Raw genomic sequence first — 9,587 nt, forward strand, 5'->3', positions numbered from 1 at the left:
CCAAGATAATGCCCCTTGGTTCATCAAATTAAGATCCTCTCTTCCCTGGAGTTGGAAGTGGATTCCCTTTCCAAAACAAGCCTTCTCTTCTCCTCTATTAATCATATGGACTTGTCATTCTCCTGCTTATAGAGAGGGAAAGAAGTAAGTTCATTTAAATTTTAACCAAATATTGCATGTCCTCCTTTCCTTACCACTTGGACTAACTCAAGGGTAGTCTCCATTTATAAGACTAAAGGCTTATCTCCAACTGTATATTTAAAGCTTGGACAATAGTAGAAGGTGTAAGGCTTAGTACAATCCTTCTAGTTCCTATTATTGTCATACCCCAATTTTGGGAGACTTGCATAATCTTTGGGAATCTCATCAACTTGCAACTTTCCACCTCTATCTAGCACGTGGGGGGGGGGGGGGGGGGTTACTTCGTCCACACAATCTTTGCTAGTAGTCCCCTTATTATAAAGGAGGAAGGCATTTCAGATGATGGCATGTATGGAAAATTATTTCATTTCACCTTTGATTAGAGTCTATCAACAATACAACCAAACTATCACTATAGCTAGAAGGGCTAGATCTTGTGGTAATTAATTTCAAGTAATGGGTTATTTGATACCAAGGTAAGATTAAGGGTGTTGGCCAAACTCAAGCTATGCCTATGAAATAGAGCCCTAAGTTTTTAACCATATGGAGGATTGATAGAACACTTGACACGACATCATAGGTTTGTTTGAACTAGTATATGAAGTCATATGTATTCTAGGTCATGAAATTTATCCGTCAAATTTTCTATAGTTGGGATTCTAGCGAATTACTATTCCATGGGTGGTTTGTCAAACTTACCTAGTTGGAATAGGGATTTAGGTTCATTTCTTTGGTCAATATGGTAATACTTCGCATACAACTCATCTTGTTCTCCTTGAAGGTTCTACATTTCCATTGCCTCATTGATGGCCCTACTATTCAACAAGAGGATTTTCTTGATGAATTTTTGATAGCTACTTTGAGCTCGTTGAAATTCCCATGGTTAAAATCAAGGCTTTGAAGGAGTAATGATATCAACTTCAAAGAAGATATTCTTAATTTCAAGAGGGGTGCAAGCCATTTGGTTAGATGATACCTACCTTATGACTTTGTTAGTGTTTGGGATGGGGGTCAAATTGATTTTTGCCTTGGCATATGGAAGTTGGTTGGTGTGCTCAAGGGAATTGGTATGATACTTCCAAACAAAGTAACCAAGTAAGGGGCAATGAGTGTTATGACCTTGCCAGAATGAAGTTTCATAATTGACCAAACAAGTATTGAGTGTTTTTCATGATTTCCAAATGGCTAAAATTAACTCAAAGAGATACTTGGGAATATTATGGCCATGCAATTTTGTGATGATATTCAGTATACAACATGTGACTTGTTCTAGTGCAATGCAATTCTAGAATGTGATGTGAGTCATTATGCACAATACTAGTCAATAAAGAGGGATCCCCATCCAAAAATTTGTTTAATATCATTATGCAATATTCAAAATTACATCAATATGCATTCGTAAGTCTACAAACATGCAAAATATACAAAAATAGTGTTATTTTTCATCCAAACCTCATGGCACACTAGGAGGTGATCCAACAATATCGAATTGCCTCTCCCAGTTCATTGTAGGTTATGGGTCAAATTTACGGTCAACTTTTGCTAATTTACCCTATTCTTGGATTTTTTTTTTTCTCATTTCAATGCAAATGGAGTTCGTAGAGGAGAAGCAAATACTCACCACATAATTTGGTCAACAGACTCCTTAGAAGATCCATACATTGGAGAGGAAATATGAGTTAATGCAAAAGCCTCAAAGGAACCTCGCATAGAGAACATTTATATTGGAGAAGAAGTTATTAATGGAGAGGATCCCTACTAAAGAAGAACTTAAGGACATCTAAAGATGAATATCTTAAGGACATCTAAAGAAGGCATGGCATTCAACAAATGGAAATGAAGGTGGAGAGGTGTTTCACTCAAGAAGAACCAAAGGTGGGCTACGTCAATCTTTAAGAGAAAGAAAGGATCATAGAACATAAGAATCTTGCAAATTGTGAGCTCCACTATTACATTCACGTGCACCAATCCTTTAAATGTTTAACAATCCATTAAAAAAATATTGACATGAATTTCATTAGGTTATATATATATATATATTCATGATAATGACCATTCTCTAGCTCATTCTAGTGGCACAAGGTGTTAAAATCTCCACCATAGACTAACAATTATTCAACTAAATTGTATTTACCATACGTAAATTGAGATCAACATAAGCTAAAACTTGGGAGAAAGAGGTAAGCAAAAGAGGACGACAAAACATTGGGTAGAAAACCCACTGCATTGGGTAAGAGAGAAACTTTCCTTAGTAAATTAAAAGAAAATAAAGTAGCATGGGTAATCAGTCACGTGCTACTACATCATCATGTAGCATATTTGATCTAAATTAACAAGGAACTAACAAAAATATGAGCCCCATTACATAGATATATATAAAAGGCAATGAATATGTCTTGCCTCATTTAGCGAATCGACACAATTACCATGAAAATAAGTGTCATCAGATTTTTTCAAAAACTATCTAGATTTATGTTTGATATAGATTTTAATGTACTTGTGATGGTATGCAAAGATTAGATAGTCATACATCACAAAAAGAGATAACTTTAGAATCCATTGGGATTTCTCAATAGAGTGATTTTTATATTAAACTAAACGGTTATGAATGATTTCTCAATACATTGATTCTAATATTTAACCAAATACTTACAATATTCATGGCAAGTGTGGATAGTCTTTTTATGATGTTCAAGGATAATTTACGAGACTAAAATTTATGTATCCTTCTAAAGCAATATGGAATCATCCATGATTGACACAATATAGATTTCCTTTAAATGATTTCAACAAAATAATGTAAAATGAGTCTTTATTGCCAATCGTTTGTAATATCTAAACAAAAGGCACCATCAATAATTTTATGAATAATTCAAAGAGGCTCATAATATCTTGAAGCTAATTTGATTTTTGGATGTCTTTCAATAGACCTAACTCTTTGTGTTTTAGTACATAATTATACTAAATTATTTTCATTGAATATGATATGATTTTGTATTTTATTAGTATGAAAAATGTAGCTTAGTTGAGATTGTTTAATCTTTTTAGTAACTTCATGCAAAATTTCCATATGTGTTACACCTTTGGAAGTCCAAGACAAAACAAAAAAGCCCCAAAAAGGCGAAAATGGAACACAACCCAAGACGAGAAAAAAAAATGGAAGAGAAAGACAAGCTCAAAAAAATGCAAGAAAAGTCTAAATGTAAAAGGAAGCACACAATAACAAGTGCACCAAATATTCTAGTAAGGAAAGCATTGGGCGCATTGTAATTCATTTTGTAAAAGAACGTCACGCTCCCTCTTGTGCAAAATTATAAATGTAGACAGGCATGGGTGAAGGAACCGTGAAAATGGGGAGGAATAAGGAAAGAGGGCCTGGGCCAAAACGGCCAGTCATGTAAAAAGGGATGGGTGCCCAAAGAGGAGGACAGCATGTATAAAAGGGAAAAAAGTGAATGAAGAGGATCATTCTTGTGTGTGGCCAAAACTAGCTCTCTTTTTCTCTTCTTATTTTTGTTCTTACTTTCTTGAGCTTGTGCTTGAGAGAGGGAGTGTGAGGGAGTGAGTGTGTGAGGGCAAGGGACCATGGTGGAGAAGCTCTCCATCTTCTCCTCTCTTCTTCTCTCTTCTCTTATCTCGCACATGTAGCAATGGAGCATGGAGCTTGAGGATCGAGCTTGCTTGAGCTTGCACCTTGGATCTTGGAGCTACTAGAGAGCTTGGGGGAGGAGACAACTCAATTGAGTATGAAGGTAAGTCCACTACACTTGTAGGTGTGAGAGTGCATACGGCTATGTGAGAGGTAGCCATTGCACTTGCCTTGAAACACTTGAAGCGATAAGCAATCTATGGGTCTTGGCAGTTGAGCGAGAGCTCCCACATTTTGGTTCCATTGCCGGGACCAACAAATTCAAGCCTCGAGTGCTTGCATGATTTAAATTGAGTGACAAGGTAGGAGTTCAATTCCAAACTGGCACTTGGTTTTAGGTAGGGAGCAAGGGAGTCTGAAGCTATTCGATCTCTTTTGTGGATTAGTTTAGGTATAGAAAGCTTTATGTGCATTGATTAGAGCAGGAGTGTGTGTCTTGTATTAGATTTGAGACACTAAGGTCTGGAAAAGAAGGAAAAATAAGGAAAATATAACTCTCTGGATAACTAGGAAATAGAGCAACATGGGAAGAAAGGAATTAGATTTTGCATGTCTAGGAAGAAAAACAGAAGGTAAGGGGAGAAAGAGAAAACACAAAAAGTGAAACAGGGGGGTGGGGAGAGCTCATTTGCATTTAGTGAGACCTAGAGAGAGCTAGTGAGAGTGAGATAGTGAGTGACAGGTCCATAGGAGGCTACTACACCAATGATCCTTCTCCTCGACACTTCTAGCTCTTCCAAGTATGTTCTGAATCTTGGTTCTTGATTGTGTTATATTGATCTAGACACCTCGATGAATTGAATAATAGCATTAAATCATTGAATAGAACGTTTTTGCCATTTGGTGGGTTTTCAAGTGCCACTTGGACAATGACCACATGCCTCAAATGGCCAATTCATGACAATGACTTGGATGTCCAAGCCATTGGAGTGACCCTCTTGGATGTCTGACTTGGATAAAAACCATTGGGCCTCGAATAACTAACCTCGGACACTCAGATGGGCACCCTCTTCTGAATCTGAGCTTGACTACTCGGACATCCGAGTTTGGGACTCAAACCAAATTTTTAGAACCTTTTTTGACTGGGTTTTTTCAACCCTTCAGAGGCTTGCTAGGGCCTGCTTCCAACTGACTAGTGGTCTAAACTTGTGAATGAAATTGTAGGATTGCCTGCACCCAGAGAAAGAAGGAACCTCAACTAGTAGCTTGTGGGGGACAAAGACTCGGGACCTTTGGCCACTAATTGAGTAGAGACCCAAGCTAACGATTGACCACCTGCTGACCCATAGAGAACCTAGTTTCAATTGCTCGGGAGTAATCAAAACCCCTTCCAAAAGCATTAAGATTAGGAACTGATTGAAGTAGTTGACTCCATCAAAGGTCACACTCGATGATGTAGATTTAATCATGTGTGAAAACTAGGAAGCTTGATTTTGCACAGTGCACATCAAGATGCACTGATGGTATATAAGTGTTGCACTATCATAGACTATTGGATCAACAAGGAACATACTAAGGGGAGTTAACCTAAAAACAAACCCGTCGATAGGAGTACAACCCCAAAGAATTGGACAAGGGACCCAGAAAACAACGAATAAAGACATAGAGGGGACTAAACCATCATATTGCCAAGAAAAGGAAAGGCCCACTAAGATTAGAGATACGTCTCTAGCCAACTTAATTGACTTCATAGACACACTAGTGGGTCAAGAGGCAACTACTATGGCAAGCACCAGCTCGAATGAGAATAGTCTAGAAATTGACCTTGACCTTAGCATGGCTCAGCACCCTGATGATATCCGATGACTTATCACACAATACGACAAGCAAACGTGGATAGCGCACCATGGAAGATCAATGGTAGATGTCATAGTCGACCTTGAGAAAGAGAGGAGACTAGCAAGGATGGCATTGTAACACATGGCAAGTTATAGCTAGGAGGAAAGGGCTCCAAGACTGTGTCATGAGAGAGAGCTCAATGAGGTTCACAGGATGGGAGGCAAAGACGATTGAGAGAGAATTCTGGAGGGCGATCTCACACTAAGCGAGCTACTCACTATCCTGCCCTCTTAGAATATCATAACAATTCAAACACTGTTCTACCTGAGAGAACATCACAATACAACAGAGAACTTCCTGAATGGATTTACGGCCATTAGCACTTCATAATGTTCAAGAAATACATTCAAACACAAAGCACACATTGTACTCAAAGCAGCGTAGGGTTGTTAGTCATCAAATACTGTGTTGTTTCCTATCTCCATAGCCATCATTGATTGAAAAAGTTGAAAGAGAATAACATTAACACTAAGAGACAAGAAAAAGATAATGTGATCAAACATCGGTCGCCAGTTCTGGGCGCTGCACTCAGTCGTATTCCATTTTTGATCAAAAATCAATTGCTCGAATACAACTACCTAACATTTTTAACGTGCACCCTGACTTTCAGGCAAAACATCATATGAAATATATGGACTATTTTACATATGCTAATCCAAAAGACTACATGTATAGTAATACTAAGGTGTAAAATGGTACTAAATATACGGTGAAGTTCAAGTCCTAACACCTAGCACAACCTGATGGATAACTAGAATTGTCATGACTCGAACCCACAAGCATGTAGATGGCTAACTGAACATAGGAAAACTAAATATGATAAAGAACTAATCAGAGAATATAATTATGCCTTGCCAGAGGCCTTGCACCTCTTAACAAGCATTAGGGGAGTTTTGATGTCTCAAAAATGCCTTTTAGGAGATAGAAAGAGAGTGCTCTAGACCAATAGGAGCCTCCATAACTAAACTTCTATTTTAAAAAAGGCAAAAAATTATTTTACAAAAAGATACATATATAATAATAATATGAATTTGTATTATCAATATCTATTTTTAGCCTCTTATATTCGTGATTATGACATTCTTTGCATTAATGATATATAGTCCCCGCCTCTTTTATTTAATGATATGTCTGAATTCATGATAATGACATGTTTACTCTAAATTCAAATTAGTAAAAATCTTGGCACATATTTTTTTCCCTCCTTTCTTTTGTCCCTCTCGTGATAGCCTAGTATTCTCTCTCTCTCTCTCTCTCTCTCTCTCTCTCTCTCTCTCTCTCTCTCTCTCTCTCTCTCTCTCTCTCTCTCTCTGTGCTATGGATACAGAAATTCGACCTTCAATAAGGCGTCCAAGCTCCCAAATCACATCCATATGAGTATTTAACTCATTCCAAAAAGATGGAAGATGGATTCCTACAATCATTGGCAAAGGCAGTTGGATCACCATACAACATGCAAAATGTGGGAAAAGGTGAAGATATGAGAGCTCGTTCATCTTTGCTTGGAAGGGTAGAATCCGAGATTTCAAGCTTCGAGTAAATAAGAATAGCATAAAAGAGATTCTGGTGCAACATGTGTTTATGCATAGAGAGCTATATTTGGAACCTGGAAGTTCAAATCTCCCAATGCATAAACCAAATTGTAAGGATTTAATTCTTAAAGTCTTTATTTTCTTGAACTTGATTTAAGGTTTTTCATTATAAAATTTACTCATTTGTCTTGTAGATGTCTATCCCTCTAATCTCGAGGAATGGCAACCGATCAAGTCTATTGTTGATGTGATTGATGTGATGCAAGGCTTGATTGAAGAAGAGATGTACAAAGGTAGAAAGAAGATAGAGCTTGCAGAGACTGGAATATTCTTCTATGACCATTCTTATATTGTCCCCATGCAACATAGCCAATGGGGATCAATATCCCTCCTTTCTTTGCCAGATTTTTCAAGCTTTGAGTGGCCTTTGCCAAGTCCAGCTACTAGTGAGGGCTATAGATGTAAAATATTTTCTGAGATACAGAGAGCATTAAAACCTAGTATCTCAAGTAGGTTGTGCAAAGTTACTTTGTTCATGCCAATTAATATATTTGTTGACTTCTTTTCTAATACTGAGATAAGAAAATCAAAGGCTATGCTTTCAATGAAGAGACTAACACATGATCATGCTATACAATTTGTTGATGAGGGATGGGACACTAGGACATAAGGAAAAATTATATGTAAGATAGATCAAGACTCTATAGCTTGTAAATATATGATTGCTCCTTAAAATTTCATCCTTATCTTTTATTACAGTAGATGGCGTTATGTTGGCGGTAGTCTGGTTGCTTTAGACCAAAATCTTGATAATTTTAGCAAAGATCCTATAGTGGATCTTGATGTTTGATACAATGAGGACATTATTGCAATTGTAAAGGTTAGATAATCATGTACGCTACATCAAGTGAGGATGGATTTACAGAATGAAGATATTGAACTACCATACTCATTTGTGTTCCAGCTTAATAACAAATGATTAAGTTTTTATTTCATATTATATTCATTTAGGTGTATATCTGATTTCAATTCATGGTTAATAAACATTTATAACTTTTTTAAACCAACATTTATATTCATGGTTAATAAACATTTATAACATTTATCAACGAGGAGAGAGAAAAATATACAATGCAAGGTTATTAAAGAAAAGATCTCTTTACTATCAATATAGAATACATGCACAAATTTTTGTCAGCCATCTCCATAACTTATACACAAGGGGCTTACAATCTGAGGCAAAGCTACTTTTTTTGAGAAGGAACATCCTTTCTAGGAGTCTTTTTGCCTATCTTTGATGCTTTGGTTGTTGAAGGCATAGCTTCACCAGTTGTAGCTACATGCACCTCCTCTCCTTCAATGTCCAAGCCCGCATTGGTTGTATACAATTGGTCATTATGTACTTCAAGAGCTTTGCTCTTATATACCAAACGTGCTCACTTGTATAACAATCCCTTGTAAACTGCCATACATTTGTAAGAAAATCTTTTTAGTTCATTGTTATTTTTTACAATGGACTATTTTGCAATAAAACTCTATCTTAAAATTTAGTATATTTCACATTACCTTTGTATCATCATTGAGATAAATAAACTAAACCAATCTTTTGGCATTTACAATTACTCTCCAACCACAAGAGTAACTATCATCCTGATGAGGACACTGCAATCAACAAGAGTAACTTGTTTATGGTAGTTTTTAGAATAAATTTTCTTAGTATGTTCCAACCATATTAATCAAGAACTTACCGCAACTTGTCTATATTGCATTGTTGCAAGTAAGTCAGAAGGCATGGGAGGCCTTTTCTCTAGCACTTCAATCAATCTTTTGCAAACTTTGTACCAAAAAGGCAATAAAATTTAGAGTTATTACAAAAGAAAGATCAAAATATTTAGATTACCTACAACAAAAAGATTAAAATATCAAGAAGACCCTAGATTACATAACTTACAACTTGGCATTTCCATGGCTTCCTTTTATAGAATTGATGCAGAAACATTGCCTCTCCACACAGTCTATTCCAATTAATCTCCAATGAGAACTGAAAACAAAAATCTTTCAATAATTTAGCAAAAAAAATCTCATAAAATCTAAAAAAATATCAAATTATTTACTTTTCATTGTATGGAATTAGAAGAAGCTCGAAAGATTCAAAGTCAATTGAATTGAACCAATGGTAAAAAGCACTTGCATCAAGCTCACTCCTCATTTAGTGTGAGATGGATAGATCAAGAACCTCAATCTTTTGTTGTATATCAAAGGGCAACTCATGCATTACACACCTAGCAAAGGAATGGAGATAGTAAGCATCAACATGAAAGTTTATTGCTAGAAAAATATGGTGAGTTTAAACAAACTTTGGTAAACTATACCTCATCCCAACAAGAAGAATCAAGTCATTTACTTCTCTCATTTTATTTTGGAGA

The 9,587-nt window shown here is 36.3% G+C and overlaps 1 long non-coding RNA gene across 1 annotated transcript; it reads right to left on the reverse strand.

Moving 5' to 3' along the window:
- Window positions 1-8,362: 8,362 nt before the first annotated feature.
- LOC148014464 (uncharacterized) lies at window positions 8,363-9,207 on the reverse strand. Its single transcript, XR_015688604.1, has 4 exons — window positions 9,113-9,207; window positions 8,910-8,995; window positions 8,728-8,823; window positions 8,363-8,623 (listed from the first exon to the last, which is right to left on the reverse strand). It is a non-coding gene; the product is annotated as an uncharacterized LOC148014464 (long non-coding RNA).
- Window positions 9,208-9,587: the final 380 nt, after the last annotated feature.

This window comes from Lygodium microphyllum, chromosome 25 (genome assembly GCF_053477565.2).
Source record: "Lygodium microphyllum isolate KBCC chromosome 25, Lygodium_microphyllum_v1.1.10, whole genome shotgun sequence".
In the NCBI taxonomy this organism is placed as follows: domain Eukaryota; kingdom Viridiplantae; phylum Streptophyta; class Polypodiopsida; order Schizaeales; family Lygodiaceae; genus Lygodium; species Lygodium microphyllum.